The following is a 16,943-nucleotide window of genomic DNA, read 5'->3' on the forward strand; positions in this document are numbered from 1 at the left end:
ATGGTGGTGACTGTGCCTGGGTTCTTGGAACTCAGGGAAGCCTGTGGAGTGAATTTAGGGACTAAAGGGGACCGGCTCTGCCCTTCAATCCGGGCTCTGGAAGGTGAATTGGGGCAGGTAATTAAGGAGAAGCCAGGGTCTCATAGACTGAGTCCCCACAACTAGCGGATTTTAAAGCTGTGCTGCTCCTCTAGATAGAAGTGCATGGGGACGTCCATGGGCAAAACCCAGGTCTGAGTGTGAGTTAACGCCTACCTCTGTGATCTGAGCCTCTGCTCTTGCCTGCATCCATTACTTCTCCTTCCCAAATGTGGACAGTACTGCAGAATGAAGCTTTGAGCCTGGATATACAGACCTCTTCATTCATCTTGCTTCTCACCTCTTGGGGACACCAGCCCCCAACTTGCCATTTACAGACCTGCCCTCTCAGGCAGTGGTAGAAACAGCCTGACCTGGAAGATTATAGCTTTGTTCCCAGCTGTGGGACACAGGCAAGTGACTTTCCTTTGCTAGGCCGCCTTGGTCTGCCTATGTGTAAATTGCTCATCCTTGAGAATTGGAAAGGAGATTAATTAAGTTCAGGTAGAATGGAAACTCCAGAAGGGCAGAAATGATCTGTTTTGTTCCCTGCTAAATCCCCAGCAGCTGGAACAGTGCCTGACACTACATTAATATTTGTAAAATAAATGAATGAATCAGTTATTTGGCAATTCCTGACTCACAGTAGAGACACCCTTCTTTATCTACTTTGAGGAACCTAAAATGCCAAGAAGTACTGAAACTTCAGAGGATTTTTTTCCTCTTTGTTCATTTTTAAATTTTAAACTAGACTTTTTATTAGGAAAACGATATACATGTTGTAAAAATGAAGAAATCAATAAATAATCAAACAAAGCAGAAGATAAAATTTTCCTTCCGTGCCCAGTCGCACCCCAAAAGGTAAGCACTGTTAAGTAAGAGCTTGTCCCGTGCTCATTCTCTGTTGATGATGGTAACAATGGTTAGCTTTGGGGAGCATTTACTAGGTGCTGGGTACACTTATGAGCACTTTTCCATGGGTTAACTCATTAAATCTTCATAATGACCCTGTAAAGTTCCAGAGTTCCCCAGTTAGGAGCCAGGCTTTGAAGCCAGGCCCCTGACCAGCACCCTCTGTTCTTTGATAAGTCAGGGGTTCCTGGGGAGGTGCCTCCTACTCTAAAGAGACATGAAGGTGGTGAAGGTTGTCTCCCTGTCTCCCACTCACCTGTCTCCATAGCTCTCCCCAGGTAAGCTAAACCCACCTTTCCACTTAGAGGGTTCACCAGCACAAGGGGCTCTGGAGTTAGACGAGACCGGGCTGGGCTTCTGAGTCAGCTAGGTGGCTTTGGGTAGCTTGTAAGGGTTACATGAGATAATTGGGGGAGCTGCTCCGAGGACGGACTTGGAAATATGTCTCTTGGTTCTGTTGCTCTGTCTGAGCTGATGGCCCAACTGTCAGTAACCCTCAGCTGTCACTAACCTTCAGGAGCCTCAGCTGCCTGGCAGCTTCCATAATGTACTCCCAGAGGCTGGAGTTCCCCAGCCTGACATCATTCCAGAGAGAAGGGAGCCTGTTTTCTCATCCAAGGGAAAGGGACAGAGGAGGGAAAGAAAGGCTGGTAGTTTCTCAGCCGAAAACTTGACAAAGGAACTGTGTCATTTTTCTTTTGTGAATGGGGTTTGAGAATTCCAGGAAAACAGGTCAGTTCCAAACACTCTTCTGCGGTTGGGGAGTAGGGGGTGAGGGTGTACTGGAGATTAGGAGAAGCAGGTGGCAGTTGTCCCGTGCAGATGGACAATATAGGGAAAAGGCTCTAGAGTTTGACAAGACAGACCTGGGTTTGAGTCCTGACTGTCACTTCCTAGCTGTGTGATCTTAAGCAAATTGCTTACCCTTTCCAAGCCACAGTGTTGTCATCTGTTAAATAGAAATAATATAAACAGTTCCCAATTTTTAGGGTTGTTGTAAGGATTAAATGCATATGATGAACTGAGCACTGTGCCAGGCACAGAGTGAGGTTCAATAAACTAGAACTTTTTATTGTGATGATCTTAATGTATATGTACAATGAGATGCTTCTTGTGGCCCAAACATATTCAGGTGCCCCCTGCAATCTTCCTTTGTGGGAAGCAGCAGGTATCGGGCACGCAGCTGAGCTGCAGGAGGCCTGGATTCAAGCCCAGCTCTGCACTGACATCCTGTAAACTTGGGCAAGTCATTTCCCCAATTCTCAGTTTTTCTATTTGTAAAATGGGAAGAACCACTGGTCTGTGTCTCTAGGGTCCTGCCAGTTCTGCCCAACTGGGACCCTGGGAGGAGTTCTGGGCTGGCCTGGAGGTTTGGGTGCATCTCGGTCTGGTTCCGTTCTGTAGGATGTATTGGGTCCTTTACTTTCCTGGCTTCTCTTTGGGGTATCATCTTAACATTATTAATGCTAGTCACTCCCTGTTTTTTATGTGTTGCCCTTTCCCTCGCCTATCCAGACCCTGCCCTTCTTTCCTGGTCCACCTCCTTCCTGAAACCTTACGGGCCACTCTATTCTTCCCGTAAGAAGATGAACCTAGGAGATTTGCCCTAGGGAGTCATCTTCCATTTCTTCATCACCATCATTATCACTCTCATTTCTGGAGTCCTGTGCTAAGCACTTTATATGCATTACCTCATTTAACCAAATGAACCTACATATGTAAAGTGCTTGGCAAAGTGCCTGGTACGTGTGAAATGGTCGATAAACGTTAGCTATTGTACCGTTTTTATCCTTCTTGTTGTTATTCCACCCAATGGGAGAGATGTTATTATCCCCTTTCACAGATGAGGAAATTGAGGCTCAGAGAGGTAATGATGTTTGCCTGCGATCACTGAGTGACAGCACCACGATGCGAGCATGCTTCTGCCTGAACAGAGAGCCACCCTGTCCTCCCTGTGCCACTCTGCTGCTCACATTTAAGCAGTGTGTGATCTCAGACAGGTCTCTTCATTGCTTCAAGCCTCAGTTTCCTCATCTGAAAATGAAAATGGTAATATTTCAATATTTCAGTGCCGTGCCCATGCCTGGCACTGTGAGCCAGTTGGTGCTCACTGATACAATCCCTGCTGTGGTTGTTCTTGTCCCAGATTTGGGTGGCCTTGGACACATGCATTCACTCCTCTGGACCCCAGTTTCTTCCTCTGTCAAAGAGAGTCAGCCCTACCTCACAAAGTTGTCAGAAGGCCTGAGCCAGTTGCCATGCACACAGTAGGCACTCAGAAAAATGTTGGTTTCATTCTCTTCCCTTCTGGAAAGCTCTTCGCATTCTGGAAGGTGGCCGGTGAAGGGGGAAATAGGAACTTTCTGCTGAGCTGCGAGTAATGGTGTGAAACGTGGTCAACCTGATTGATGTCGTTATTAGCGGTGGAGATGGTGAAGGCCGTGAAGACCGGAGGGAGATGACTCCTGCAGGGGCCTGGGCTCTGCAGCAGCTGCGTCTGCAAGCTCGTGGCTTCTTGGGGAGGGACTGGCTCTTGTCTGGGTGCTTTAGGTCCTTGAGCCAGGCTTCCGAGTCTGGAGCATGAAATTGTTCGGGCCACTGACCTTGTTTGTTCCTCATACTATTTGGACAGGTGGGGGCTGGGATGATCAACTTCCCCTTTTGCAGATGGACAGACTGAGGCCAAACACCCCTCATAACCCTTATGATGTGAGAGCAGAGCAAGGTGGAATAAAGAAGGGAACTTCCAGGGGGCCAAAGGATGGCCCTGGTTCTGCTTTTTTGCAGGGATGGGTGGGTAGGTAGGAGATTTTGATATAAGCATCCCATAAATGGCAGCTGCCTAAAATCTGTTACAGGAGTTAGGACCAATATCTCTGGGGTCAGACAGACATTGCTGCCTTGCTTTGCTGCCTTGCTTTGTGATTTCTAGAAAGTCCTTTACCCTCTCAGAGTCTTTGCTTCTCTCCTATAAAGTAATGAGGACAACAGCCTACCCCATGGCAGTTTGGGGGAGCCTATGAGACAGTGCCCAGACGGGAGACAGTACCCAGACAGCACCCAGTGCAGTGCTTGGCCCAGGGGACATGCTCCCAGTGGCTAGTTGTTATTTGCCTTATGGCTTGGACAAGTCCCTGCCTGAATTAGAGATTTAGTGATCAGTCATTCCCATAAACTCTTCAGGTCTTAGTTTCTTTTTTTTTTTTTAATTGGGGAAGGGAACAGGACTTCATTGGGGAATGTGTGTACTTCCAGGACTTTATTTCCAAGTCAAGTTGTTGTCCTTTCAATCTTAGTTGTGGAGGGCATAGCTCTGCTCAAGGTGCCGTGTTCAATCTTAGTTGCAGGGGGTGGAGCCCACCATCCCTTGTGGGAGTTGAGGAGTTGAACCTGCAACCTTGTGGTTGAGAGCCCACTGGCCCATGTGGGAATTGAATTGGCAGTTTTCGGCATTAGGAGCACGGAGCTCCAACCACCTGAGCCACCGGGCCGGCCCCCAGGTCTTAGTTTCTTCATATGGAAAATGTATGGTTCAGTGGGAAATAATAACAACAATAATAATAAACAACTTCCTTTCATTTGGTCAATCAGCTTTGAGCCAGGCACTGTGCTAAGCACTTTATATACCTATCTCTTGTTACTACCGGGTTTATTCGTGGCCACAGAACAAGGATTCAAACCCAGATCTAGGACTTCTAGCTTCTACCTTGCATGCCCCATTGCTCCCCCTGTAGGATTGTGGGATTGCTGCATGTGAAAGCAGATGGAGAAATCTAAATCTTCTCTCAGCCGTAGGGGTTGTTACTAGATGCCAGATCTTCTGAGCTGCTTGTCCAAATGCTCCCTCCCCCACACTATCCCCATTTCTGCTCACCCCAAGGCTTGTGTTGGGTTTAAGGAAATTATGATGCAGGTTGAGAAAAAGTTACCCAGGAAAGAAATTAACCAGTGTAGAAGACTTACCAGCCCTCATAACAACTCTATGGTTTTTATACCCATTTACTGATAGCCATACTGAGGCTCAAAAGAACGAAGTGATTTGTTACCAAGGAAACAGAAGATACAGGCTAGGCCTCAGATGAGTGATCAAAGGGAAAGGATTTGAGAACAGATGTAAAATCTGGACCAAGTGGAAATGGTCAGCTCTAATCATTGACGTCTTCTCTAGCTTCAGGGAGGAGTGGGTGATGGGAGAGCAGGCTGAGAACAGAGATGTGTTTTTTCAAAGCTAGTTCCAGACCACAGGGAGTGGAGCTGGCTTTGATCCAAGGGATCCCAGCCCCAGTGCCCTTGGCCGCCCGCCTTGATCTGGAGAGGGAGAAGGACAGTGATTTGCAGACTGAAGGAGAGTCTCAGGCAGCAAAGCAAGCCTCCCTGAGACCTGCTTCTGCCAACGAGCACCAAGGTTTTCGAAGAGCTGTAACTGTGGTTGCAGGTGTTTATCAATTACCCTGACCTCCTGGCCCCTGCCTCTCAAAGCCACTGGCAAATCCTGAGGCAAGGAGGTTGACTGGGAAGAGCTTGGGCTTTGGGGTCATGCTGGGGTTTGAGTTCCATCTCCGCCTCTTTGTAGCTAGGTGACCTTGGGCAAGACACTTAACCTCTCTGAGCTTTCACCTGCATTTCTCTAAATCGAGTTAGTAACAATGTGCTTCAGAGAGTTGTGGAGGCTCCTTTGAGATAAGATATGCTGAGTAGGAGCTCACAAAGGGTTCACACTCTTGAATGCCCCAGAAATGAGAAAGCACTGAATCTGAATACTGTGGGGTAGGAAATAGGACATGTCCCCTTTTTCAACCAGTAGAAGGCCCAGGTTGGAGTAGAGGTTCTGCAAAATCTGTGGCCTTGGCCTTGACTATCCCTCGGTCTTCTCTTCTGTAATATGGGAATAATAGCATACCCTCATGGGACTGTAGTAAGGGTGGCCTGATAATGCAGGGACAGCTCTGGTCACAGAGCCCAGGACTCAGAGGGAATGAGAGAGGAAGGTTGGGCACTCTGTGTCCCCCTCTGTAAAGGGAAGGCTCATCATCTCGAGAGACTCCTTCAGCTAAGCCATCAACGAGTTGTATCCTTTCCCAGGTGAAGATCAGAGCTGCTACCACATCAGCCCACTTGCTGCAGGCAGCAGTGACTGATGGGAGTATCATGCTCTGGGGAGAGGAGACTCCCGCTTTGATGGCCTGCCGCAGGCTTTACACCTGGGTGACATCTTTCCGCCATCTGTCTGTTTGAATGAGTGTCAGTGCTGTTCCATCCCAAATACCCACAAGGCATGTTTGGTTGTAAAATCACGTCTCAGACCACAGAGGTTCAGAGTGGGACGTTCTAACCCATTACTAACTAATCGCTGGCCACCCTTGGTAAGCTTCCTGAACTCCAGGAAGACTAAATACCGTTGGGTCAGAGAGTAAGAATTGCCACCAGCTAACCCTACCCAGAGTTGCATTCAACAAATATTTGTGAAGCACCCACAAAATGCTGGGCACAATTCTAGGTACGGAGTCACCTTAAGGTACAAAATATGCCCCGAGCTACAAGTCAGAATCCCAGGGTTCTGGTACTCACTTGCTGTGTAACTTTGAGCTGGCCCTCCGTCTCTCTGGGCCTCATTTTTTCTAGCCTGTGATCCTGAGGAATGGAGGAGAGAGTGGTTTCAAACTGTCTCTAGAGGCTCTGCAGTGGCAGACTGATGACCAGGTGGTAAGTTCCCCGTGCCTGGCAGCGATTTAGAATTTCTGTAGAGGTTGGATGACCACTTGGACGCGTAGTGGATCTAATGATGATCCAGGTCCCTTGGAATCACCAGATGCTGGTTCTGGGTCCTGTGAGCGCAGTGGCCATAGCACAAAATGCTATCTATTATGAATAATGAAAATTGTGAGCATTTTTGTGCTCTTACCATGTCCCTTTGCCATAAGCATGTTCCTCCCACCCCTCATCCCAAATCACAGAGCCTGGCTAAGCTACTGGCACAGGAAATAGGAGACAGGGGAGCCACAGGCACTTTACCGCCGTGCTCTCTCTGGCTACCCCTTGTCCTAGAAGGGGAGGCAGCCTGGGATTTTCCGGGTAGGATGGCCCCTAAGCCTCTTTTTTTTTTTTTTTTTGGAGGGGGCTTAGGTTCTGCAGCCCCACCCTGAACCAGAGATGTGGGTTTTCAATTACACAATTAAATGCACAATTAGGCGTAATTACCAGTGCTCAGAGCCCGAGACTGCTCATAATAGGCGTGTAATCTACTGCAGCCTCTGTTTATACTACTCAGCGAGCTCCCTAATGATGCCAGGATGCCTTCACACTGCACTGTTGCCATGGAGACGAGCCCGCCACCACCATGCAGGGCTGACAAATGGTGTTCCGGTCCGGGCCTCTGGATTGTTTCTGAGTCCTCTGCAGCCAGCCCTGGAGTGGACGGGCTGCCAGGTGGGCCAGGAGGGCGGATCCATCCTCCCTGTTCTCTGACACATCCTCCTGGTTTGAGCCAGCCATGGAGCCACTAGGGAAGACTGGAGAGGAGAGCTTCAGCCGTGGTCCTGCCCACACCCCTGCCAGGGTCCTCAAGCCTTGAGCAGGATGGCCCAGGTGCTATGAATGGTCCTGTGGTCACCCATGCAAACTGAGGTTTAGACAAGGGGTCCTGTGTACAGCCAGCTCCCACATACCAGGCCTGGCTCTGCCGTGCACTGGCTCTGGGACCTTGGACAAGTTCTCACCTCTCTCAGGCTCTGTTTCCCCATATGGGAAATGAACGGCAAGCTCTCTGCACGTGGTATAGTCTAATAAAGAAGATGCACTGGCACTTCCCTCCCTGCCCGCTTTTGTAAGTGCTTCACCTGTGGTGGCTCTTTCACCCTCACTACACCCCTCTGTAGTGGACACAGTTTTACAGAAGCAGAACCTGTGGCTTCAGGCAGTGGCAGAGCTGGAATACAAACCCAAGCAGTCTGACTCCAGGTGCCCACTCCCAACCTCTAGCATATGGCCTCACACGTGTCATCTGTCACCCTCACGGCAGCCCCACAGGTGGACCAGTGTTATCCCCACTTCCTAGATGAGGCTCTGAGGCTCAGAGAACTGAAATCATTTGCCGAAGTCACACCGCAAGGCAGTGGCAGAGCAGGTTCTGGCTAATGCCAAAGCCAGGGGTCCTGACTTTGGCTTCTTAGTGGAGGTCATGAAGGGGTAAAAAGATTTTCTTACACAAGCACGTGTCAAGGATCCCCATTATCTCACCTGGTCTGGCCCCAGCCTCCGAGGACCCCAGGGGGTCCCTCAGACCCAACATTTTCCTTTGACCTTGAAGGAAATTTTGGTCTCATTCTAACTATCAGCCCACCCTTACCTTGGTCACTGGAAGCAAAGCCTGTTATTATACTCATTTTTTATCTACATTTCTCTGTCACTCAGTGTGTTATTATGGACACCTACTATGTGCCAGCTCTTGGAGACTAGACCGATTAGACACAGTGGAGATGCAAGACTGGAGCACAGAGGCGTCAGGGTCCGATGGGCCTGGGTTCAAATCCTCGCGCTTAATGCATGATCTAGGGAAAGTTGTATGACCTCTCTGCCTTTGTTTCTTCATCTGTAATGAAGGCACCAGTCTATACCTTGTAGGTATATAGTATTTTATACAATGTTTATAATATTAGTAATCACAACCAACACTTGCCAAATACTATATGCTAGGCACTCAGTTAAGGCCGTTATATGCCCTGGGTAAACCTTTGTAACATATAGTCTGTTATTCCCATTTAACAGATGAAGCAACTGAGGCTCAAGAAGCTCAAGTGATTTGCCCAGGGCCTCACAGCTGGTGAGTGGCTGAGCAGGCATCAGAGTCCAAAGCCCCTGCTCTTCCCCACCTGCTGTCCTGCCAGCATGGAGAGATGTAGGGGTCCCTTCCACCACTTTCCTGGAGCCCCCTGTGGCTTGGCCACCTCTTAGGGAATGAGGCATCTGGCTGAAAGAGCAATCTGAGGGTGACAGTGCCCACCTGGGCCAGCCCAGGGTTCTAGCTGGATGATTCCCCCATTGACATCCTGAAGTCTGCGTTTTCTGAGAGGCTGTGAGACATTACCTTCACCCCAACTCTGTACAGCTGGGAAAACGAGGATCTGCCCAAAACTACAGTGCAAGTCAGTGGCAGAGTTGGGACTGGAACCCGAAACCAATGTAGGGTACTTCTTAACTTTTTACCCCTAACTAGTTATTTGAAGAGAGGTTTTAGGGCTGTGGTGTGTATGTTTGTATGTTTGTATTCAAAACTGCACACAGCTCCATGCCTAAGCATTTGTGGAATGGACACTGGCACGTAGAGATTTGTGGATCAATAAACATCCCTTCCCGTTTCCTCCCTCTTCATTTATTCATGAACTCTGAACTCCTTGGCTCCAGAGAAACTGCCTGGAAGAAAGCAATTAGAGCATAATTAGAGCCACTCCTATTATCAGCTCTCAGTGGGAGGAGAAGGGGGGCTGCTAGGGCTTGGGGGGTGGCCCCGGGGTTCCCTGTAACCCCAACTCCTGCAGCTGCCCATTCAGCTCCTGCTCACCCCATGGAACTCAGCCTCCCTAAAGTCCTGGGCACCCGTCCATCTTCAGCAGGAAATAAGGACCTCATCCCCGGAGGCATTCAAGCTCTGTAAGGCTAGGGAGGAGGGCTTTTTGCCTTGCACACTAAGTTAGATGGTTTCCAAGTCCCTTCCATGCTGGGTTTCTTGGGTGCTCCCTGCCAGGGCCTGGACCAGGCATTGCTGGAAAACTAAGAAGCTCGTGGCTCCTGCTTTCTAGAAAACATCTCTATGTCAGGTTGTAGTGAATGAAGACTACTGTGACAATAGAAAATGTAAATTACAGGGAGGAAGCAATTTCCCAGGCAGGACTCCATTCAAGGCCAGGTAGTTAGTAGTAATAATAATAGTACAGCAGTCAATGTTTATAGAGTGTTTCTGATGACGGAGCCACTGCCCTTCCCCACCAGGTGTCCCTGCAGCAGACAGCAGTCACCCACGAACCGCTCCTCCTCCATCCCTGAGTCACAGGAAGACCAGACACAGTGGGGTGCCAGGCATCTCGATTCTCACTACAGATGCATTTCCTCAATCATGCGGGAACCTTTGGAGGTAGATACTATTAGCTCCTGGGTACAGGTGAGGACACTGAGGCTCAGGAAGTGACAAAACCTGCCCAAGATTACACCATTGGTGCAGGACTCAAAGCCAGGCCTTTTGGACTCTAGAACCCTCTGCTTTGTGCTCTGTTGACAGCATGCTCGAGGGTGTGGTTTTCTCTCTTCTGAGCTTCAGTTTGTGTCTGAGTTGTTCTGCTGTTCCTTGTTGGGCCCTGAAAACTTGGAGATGCCCTTCTGCATCCACCTCCCGGTTGCAGATAACTTGTTGAATCTTCTTGTTCCTCTTTTTCTCACTCTATCAGCTGAAGAGAGAGTGGAAGGGCCCTGCCTCTGATCTGGGTCTCTGTCCCCAGAACCAGCCTTGGCAAAGGAAAGTGAAGGCCTGGCAGACGAGGGTCTCGGGCCTCTGGAGAGAAGGTCACCATGGATACAGGAGCCCTGGCTGTAACCAAAGAGACAGGCCCCCAGCCCTTAGGCTGTGACAAGGAGGGTGTGGCTTCACGATGGGGAGGGGAGGAAACTGCCACCTGGGGCCCAAATGGACAGAGGAAGGGATGATGGGCTAGATGCAATCAGTGGGACTCCCTCCTGGGAATGGAAATGGGGTACCTGGCACAACCAGGTTTTCTTTCTCCCATACTCTGTCTCACCTGAGAGGAGGTTGCCATGATAACCAGCTCCCCTTCACTGACCCTCTGTAAGGCGCTGCTCCCTTTCTCCCAGTGACAGGTGGTCACCCTGGCAACAGGCCCTGTGCCCAGCAGGGATCTCTGACTTCCCAGTGGTCCCTCCCCTCATGTGTGAAGATAGTTCTGCCATACACAGCAGCTCTGACCAGCAGGAGATGAGAGTCCACATGAGGCCAACTTTCAGATGTGAGATTTGCCACCCTCATCAGACTGGCCGTCCAGTGATCATAATAAGGTGCCGTTCTGATCCTCCCTCCCCTCTGTTTACAACCTGTCCATGGCCCCTTGTGGCCTTCAGGAGGAAGTCTAATGGAGGTTGGGAGTGGACGGGCCTCAAACTTTGGCGTGCATCCGAATCAGCCAGAGGATGTTAAAATAAACATTTTTGTACCTTGCCCTGAGTTTCTGATTCAGTAGGTGTGAGGTGGGGGTCTGAGAATTTGCATTTCTAGCAAGTTCCAAGGTGCTGCTGGTGCCCTGGTCTGGGGACCACATGTTGAGAACGAGTGGCCTGACCAGGGGGATCCTGGCCTATCTGGCTGGCCTGCCAACCCTGATGCTCACCAGCTCCCGTCCCCTGAGCTCAGACCACATGACGTAAGCACATCAGCTGCACCGCATGCCCCAGTGCCTTTGCATGTGCCGTTCTAGCCCCTGGAAGTCCTCCCTTTCTGTGTCTCTTTAAGGCCGGCTAACCCCTTATTTCCTCTTTGGAGCTTCTCTGCACTCCCACCACACATTGAGGTCTTCTTCGGACTCTGGCAACACCTTTCCCCCACGGCCTCCATTATGGCAGGCATCACACTGTTGGAATTTGGTCCTATTTCTATATAGAATTGCTCTCCCTAGACTGTGAGCTCTGTGAGGCCTGGAGAGGTGTCTGAGCCATCTGGACCTCAGAAGGCCCTCAGTGAATGTGTGATGCTTGAATGAACCCGAAGCAGGCAGAAAGCCCGGGCCAATAATCACAAAGCTTCTTGTTGACTCAGCCAGTCAGATATTCATTCGTGCTTACTCTGGGCCAGGCACTGTGCTGGGTGCAGGGGCCTCACTGGCGTGGGAGGGACAGTCCCTGCCCCTGTGGGCTCAGTGGTTGTGCTGGGATATAGCCGGTGCCATACAGGAGAAGAAGGTGGTGACAGATCTGGGCGTTGCAGAGAGAGCTGCTTAGAGACAGTGGTCAGTGTGGAGTTGAACAGTCTGCAAACAAGGCACGAACCTTTGCGCAGACCTTACTGCATTTACTCCTCACTGCAACCCTACCAGGCAGAAACTGTCATCCCTACTTTACAGATGAGCAAATGGGACCCAAGAGGGGAAGTCACTGGACCCCAGTCACAGCAGGCATGTGGCAGAGCTGCAGTTTGCCGAGGTTCCTGATACTAAATTGTGAGCTCTCTTCATTCACCTGGGCTGCTGCCAGAGCCCGGGCACCTGTGTGGCCTTAGACTCGGCTTTCAGAGCATGTCTCCACTGGTAATTCACCAGTTTGCCCAGGAAAGACTGCAGAGGCCCCTGTCCAGTCAGCCCCAAGCCCACTTTCGGGACCTGCTAGAGCTTCTCCAGAGGATGGCCTAGGTGACGGGTGCGTGCAGCCCCAGGCCCCAGGGACAAAGGCCACCTGTGTGGGGGGTGGGGCAGGCATGGATGTTGCCTACACCGTGTCCAGACCTGTGCATGAGGCCCCTGCGCAGAAGGGAGCCAGAAATGGGAATGCTGGCTGGGGCTGGAAGACGCTAGTGTCCTTTAAACTCACTGCCTGGCCTTCCAGCCCAGCATGCCTACGTGAGAAGATAGAACATATTTTATTGACGAGTTTGTTAGCTTGGTTCGAGTTTGTTAGCTTGGTTCGTAACTTAAATATTTAGGTAGACGGTGCTAAAGACATCCAGTGTCCGAGAAGGGTGTGGACTTGGTGTAGGGTGCAGGCAGACTCCCAGGGGCCCGATCTGCCTCGGGTGATTCCAGCGGCTGCAGCCTGTCACCGCCTGTCTGCTGTTTGCAGCCCCATGAGCCCTCAGTAGGCTGCTGTCCCCAAGCTACTACTAGCTGTCATCTCCAAGATAGGCCACCAGCGACACAGGGCCCCCACCAAAGTGAGAGGCTGTCTGGGGCCCATCCTGATCATCGCACCGTGGTTGTCAGCTGTGACAGGCTGCGCTGGTTGGCACCCAGGGCCTGATGGGACAGGACTAGGGGGTGGGGTGGGGGCCATGGTGCTATCCATGGACTTGCTCCTGCACCAGGCCATGGTGAGACGTCCTGCTTCTGCTACTCCTCAGGAATGCGAGCGCAGCTTTTTCATCTGTAAAATGGAGGTGATTGTACCTGCCTCTTAGGGCTGCTGAGCAAACTTAATGTGAGAATCCATGGAAAGCACTCAGCACAGCACCTGGCACTTAGTACTTAGAACGTTATGGCTACAGGCATCGAGCAGGCTCTTGGAGGATGGCACGTCCAGAAGGCACGTAATCATGACGCCTGGGCCATGCTGAGTGGGAAGCGCGTGGGCCGAGAGTCCCCAGAGAACATCTCTCCAACCCTTTGTTTGGACAGACGGGTATACAAAGGCCCGGGGAGGCAGTGAGGCCTGTTGGGTCCAATCTGATGCCTGGCATTGGGGCCCTACATGGATTGTTCTCAGAAGCGGGTTGATGCTGTTTCTGGAAAGGATGCACTTAGATGTGTGATTTCAGACAAAAATACGCTGACCAAAAATAAACACCCCCACATGAGGGGAAGCAGTCTGCTCCTCTGCTCAGTTCTGGGTGGCCGTGGGCAAGAGTCTACAGCTAGAGCCGTTCCCGTGGTCTTGATGTTTCCAGGCAGGAGCTGGTGGGGAGCAGTGGCAAAGGCGCCCATCAGTCCAGGAACCGCCACTAAATAAGTCATAATGCCACAGACATTCCCAGGAGATGGGGCTTAAACCCCACTCTGACACCTGGTGACCTCAAGAAAGGGCCTCACTTTTCCCCGCTGGAAAATGGGGACAGTACTCCCCTAGCAGGATAGTAAGTCTGTTCCTCATGGACCCTGGGACCTGAAGACCTGGTTCAAATCGTTGTCAGCCATGTGACCATCCTTGGGCAAGTTACTTCTCTTCTTGATGCTTCAGTTTTCCCAGGTGCAAAGCGAGGATGATCTCAGTCTCTACCTGGCATGTTTTTTGTGAGGGTTAAATGAATCAAAGCCTGCTAAGCATTCAAGAGATACTTGGCATATAATAAGTGTTAGCTATTATCTCTTAGTGTCATTCTGGGGATAAAATGAAATGCCATCTGTAAAGTGCTATGCTTAGCATATGCACATAGTAGGCACTTAAGAACCCCTTCTTCCCTTTCCTTCCTCCTGTGAACCCCAGGCCTGGAGCTCAGGCAGGGATGTAGTCCTTAGAAGGGGGACCTGCTTCCACCCTTGCTTCCATAGAGCACCTCTTCCTCCAACAGGTTCTGCCAGCATCCTTCTGGCCCAGGGCCAGGAAATGATTGCAGGAGGCAGCTCCACTCAGCTCTCCTCAGCTCCTCTGCCCGCCCTTCAATTTCCCAGCCAGCCTGGGGGTTGGGGGATGGGGAGGCAAGGAGGGGCCATCTCCTGGGGGCTGCAGTATCTGTTCAGAGCCTGGGTTCTGGGGTCAGACCCACCCGGGTTTGCCACAGCTCTGGCCCCTCTCCAGCTCTGAGATCTCAGGCTGCACTCCCCTCTCTAGACCAGGGGCAGTGACCCATCCCTCACTCGTGGTGTGAGGGCTCAATGAGATGGCTCACGCAAAGCGCTTGGCACACAGCCTGACACAGAGTAAGTATGCACAAAATAGCCACTAGTCTTCAATCCAGTCACCTGGGCTGGACCCTGCACAGGGCATCTCCTGCACCCCTTCTTACTTCCCAGGCTCTCACAGGCCCCAAGTGACACCACCACCACCACCACCCCACCCCCCGCCCTCTCTTGGGCTAAACCAGAATGGAGCACGCCCATCCCCCAGAACTGGTAGATTACCTGTAAAGGAAGAGGGGGACAGGATGGGGGTGGATAACACTCCTTCCATTCATTTGTTCCTTCACACCACAGATCAATCAGAGCAAGACCCTGTACAGATAAACACACGTTTACCATATGGGAGAGTAAGGGCAATGCAGAGGGAAGGATAGCAGGCTGGCAGGCCCCCTCTTCATCTCTCTGAACCTCGGTGTCTTCATCTGTCCAGTGGGTCTAGTAATCCCACATTACGGTGGTGGCACAAATCACAAACTGAGCTGTGAAGGGCTGTCCAGATGTTGGTGGCTGCTGTGATTCTCCACTGGAAGAAATGAGGAAGCTGGGATCCGAGCCAAGGCTGGGACGGTAATGGCAGGGGGATCCAGAAGTCCCAGGGGAAAGGCTCCTGACACCCACCACTGTTGCTAGGCAGACTTCCCCACCTGGCCTTTAGTCAAGAGGGAAGTCTGAAGTGGTTGCTGTTGCCATAGCAGTGAGGCTGGTTTTCTTCAGTATTTTCTAACTGGCAGCTTCAGTACAGGAGGTGCCACTAAATACGTCACGGAATTGGGTTTTTTCCCCTCTCTATCAGGTCACATGAAGAGTGGTTCAGGCAGGAAAATGACCTCCCAACTCCTTCCAGATGTGGACTGGGAGCACTTTACCCCCACAGTAGGTGCCTGATACCCTCAGTCTGATGCTTGACCCAAGAGGGCCCCTTCTCTACCCGCAGGCTACTTTCCTGCTCATCCTCCAACCCTGACACGTTTGCACTGGGCCACAGGACATAAAAGCCCTTCCAGCCCTTCCCGCTGGTGCCCTGCTTCCTCTCATTCCCGCTGCCTTAGACACAGGAGTCTTTTCTGGGTCCTTCTACTTGCCAAGCTTTCTCCTACCACAGGACCTTTGCACATGCTCATTCCTCTGCTGGAATCTTCTTCTCTCTCTTCCTTACTGTGGTAACCCCTCTTCCTTCAGATCGCTTCCCCCAGTAAGTCTTCTTTGACCATTTCCATCATACCTGTCATTCTTGGTACCCCTCCTTCAGCATTAGCAGAACAGTAATTTTGCTCTGCGTGTGTGTGTGTGTGTGTGTGTGTGTGTGTGTGTTTGGTTCCCTCTCCCCCAAGTCCCCACCTGCCCCCCGCACCCACTGAATGTAAGCTCCATGAGGGCAAGAGCTGTGTCTGAGATGTTGTTTCTTCTCTTCCTTTTCTTCCTCCTTTTTTGGAGGTATAATTCACATACCATAAATTTTACCATTTTAAAGTGTACAATTCAGTGGATTTTAGTATGTTTACAGAGTTGTGCAACCATCACCACTGTCTTAACTCCAGAACATTTTCATCCCTCCAAAAAGAAACCTCAAACCCATTTTCCCTCCTGCCAGCCTTTGGCTACCACTAATCTACTTCCTGTCTGTGTGGATTTGCCTATTCTGGACATTTCATATATGTGAAATCATACAATATGTGGCCCTTTCTGGCCACATTACTTCTGGCTTATTTCACCTAGCATAATATTTTTAAGGTTCATCCATGTTGTAGCATGTATCATCAGTACTTCATTTCTTTTTTTTTAATATATTTTAATTTTTTTAAATTTTTCTTGGGGAACAGTGTGTTTCTCCAGGGCCCATCAGCTCCAGGTCGTTGTCCTTCAATCTAGTTGTGGAGGCCGCAGCTCACTGGCCCATGTGGGAATTGAACCGGCAATCCTTTTGTAGAGAGCTCATGCTCCAACCAACTGAATGATCCGGTCACCCCTTCATTTCTTTTTATGGCTGAATAATGTTCCATGTTTGGACATACCACATTTTGTTTATTTATTTATCAATTGATGAATGTTTGGGTTATTTCCATTTTTTTGGCTGCTGTAAATAATGCTGCTGTGAAACTTTCCTTTACAAGTTTTGTGTGAACTTTGTTTTCAATTCTCAGGTACATACCTAGGAATAGAATTGCTGGGCCATATGATAACTATGTTTAATTTTTTGAGGAACTAGCCTGTTTTCCACAGCGGCTGCACCATTTTACATTCCCAACAGCAATGCATGAGCATTCTACTTTCTCCACATTCACACCCAAATTTGTCATTATTTGTCTTTTCTATTTCAGCTACCCTTGTGGATGTAAAACAGTATCTCATTGTGGT

The 16,943-nt window shown here is 50.2% G+C and overlaps 1 protein-coding gene across 1 annotated transcript in view; it reads left to right on the plus strand.

Moving 5' to 3' along the window:
• The window catches only part of NKAIN1 (sodium/potassium transporting ATPase interacting 1), a 41,435-nt gene that overhangs the window by 1,283 nt on the left and 23,209 nt on the right, over positions 1-16,943 (plus strand). The gene's annotated exons all lie outside the window — the stretch shown is intronic.

The sequence above is a fragment of the Rhinolophus hipposideros genome (assembly GCF_964194185.1).
Source record: "Rhinolophus hipposideros genome assembly, chromosome: 8".
In the NCBI taxonomy this organism is placed as follows: Eukaryota; Metazoa; Chordata; class Mammalia; order Chiroptera; family Rhinolophidae; genus Rhinolophus; species Rhinolophus hipposideros.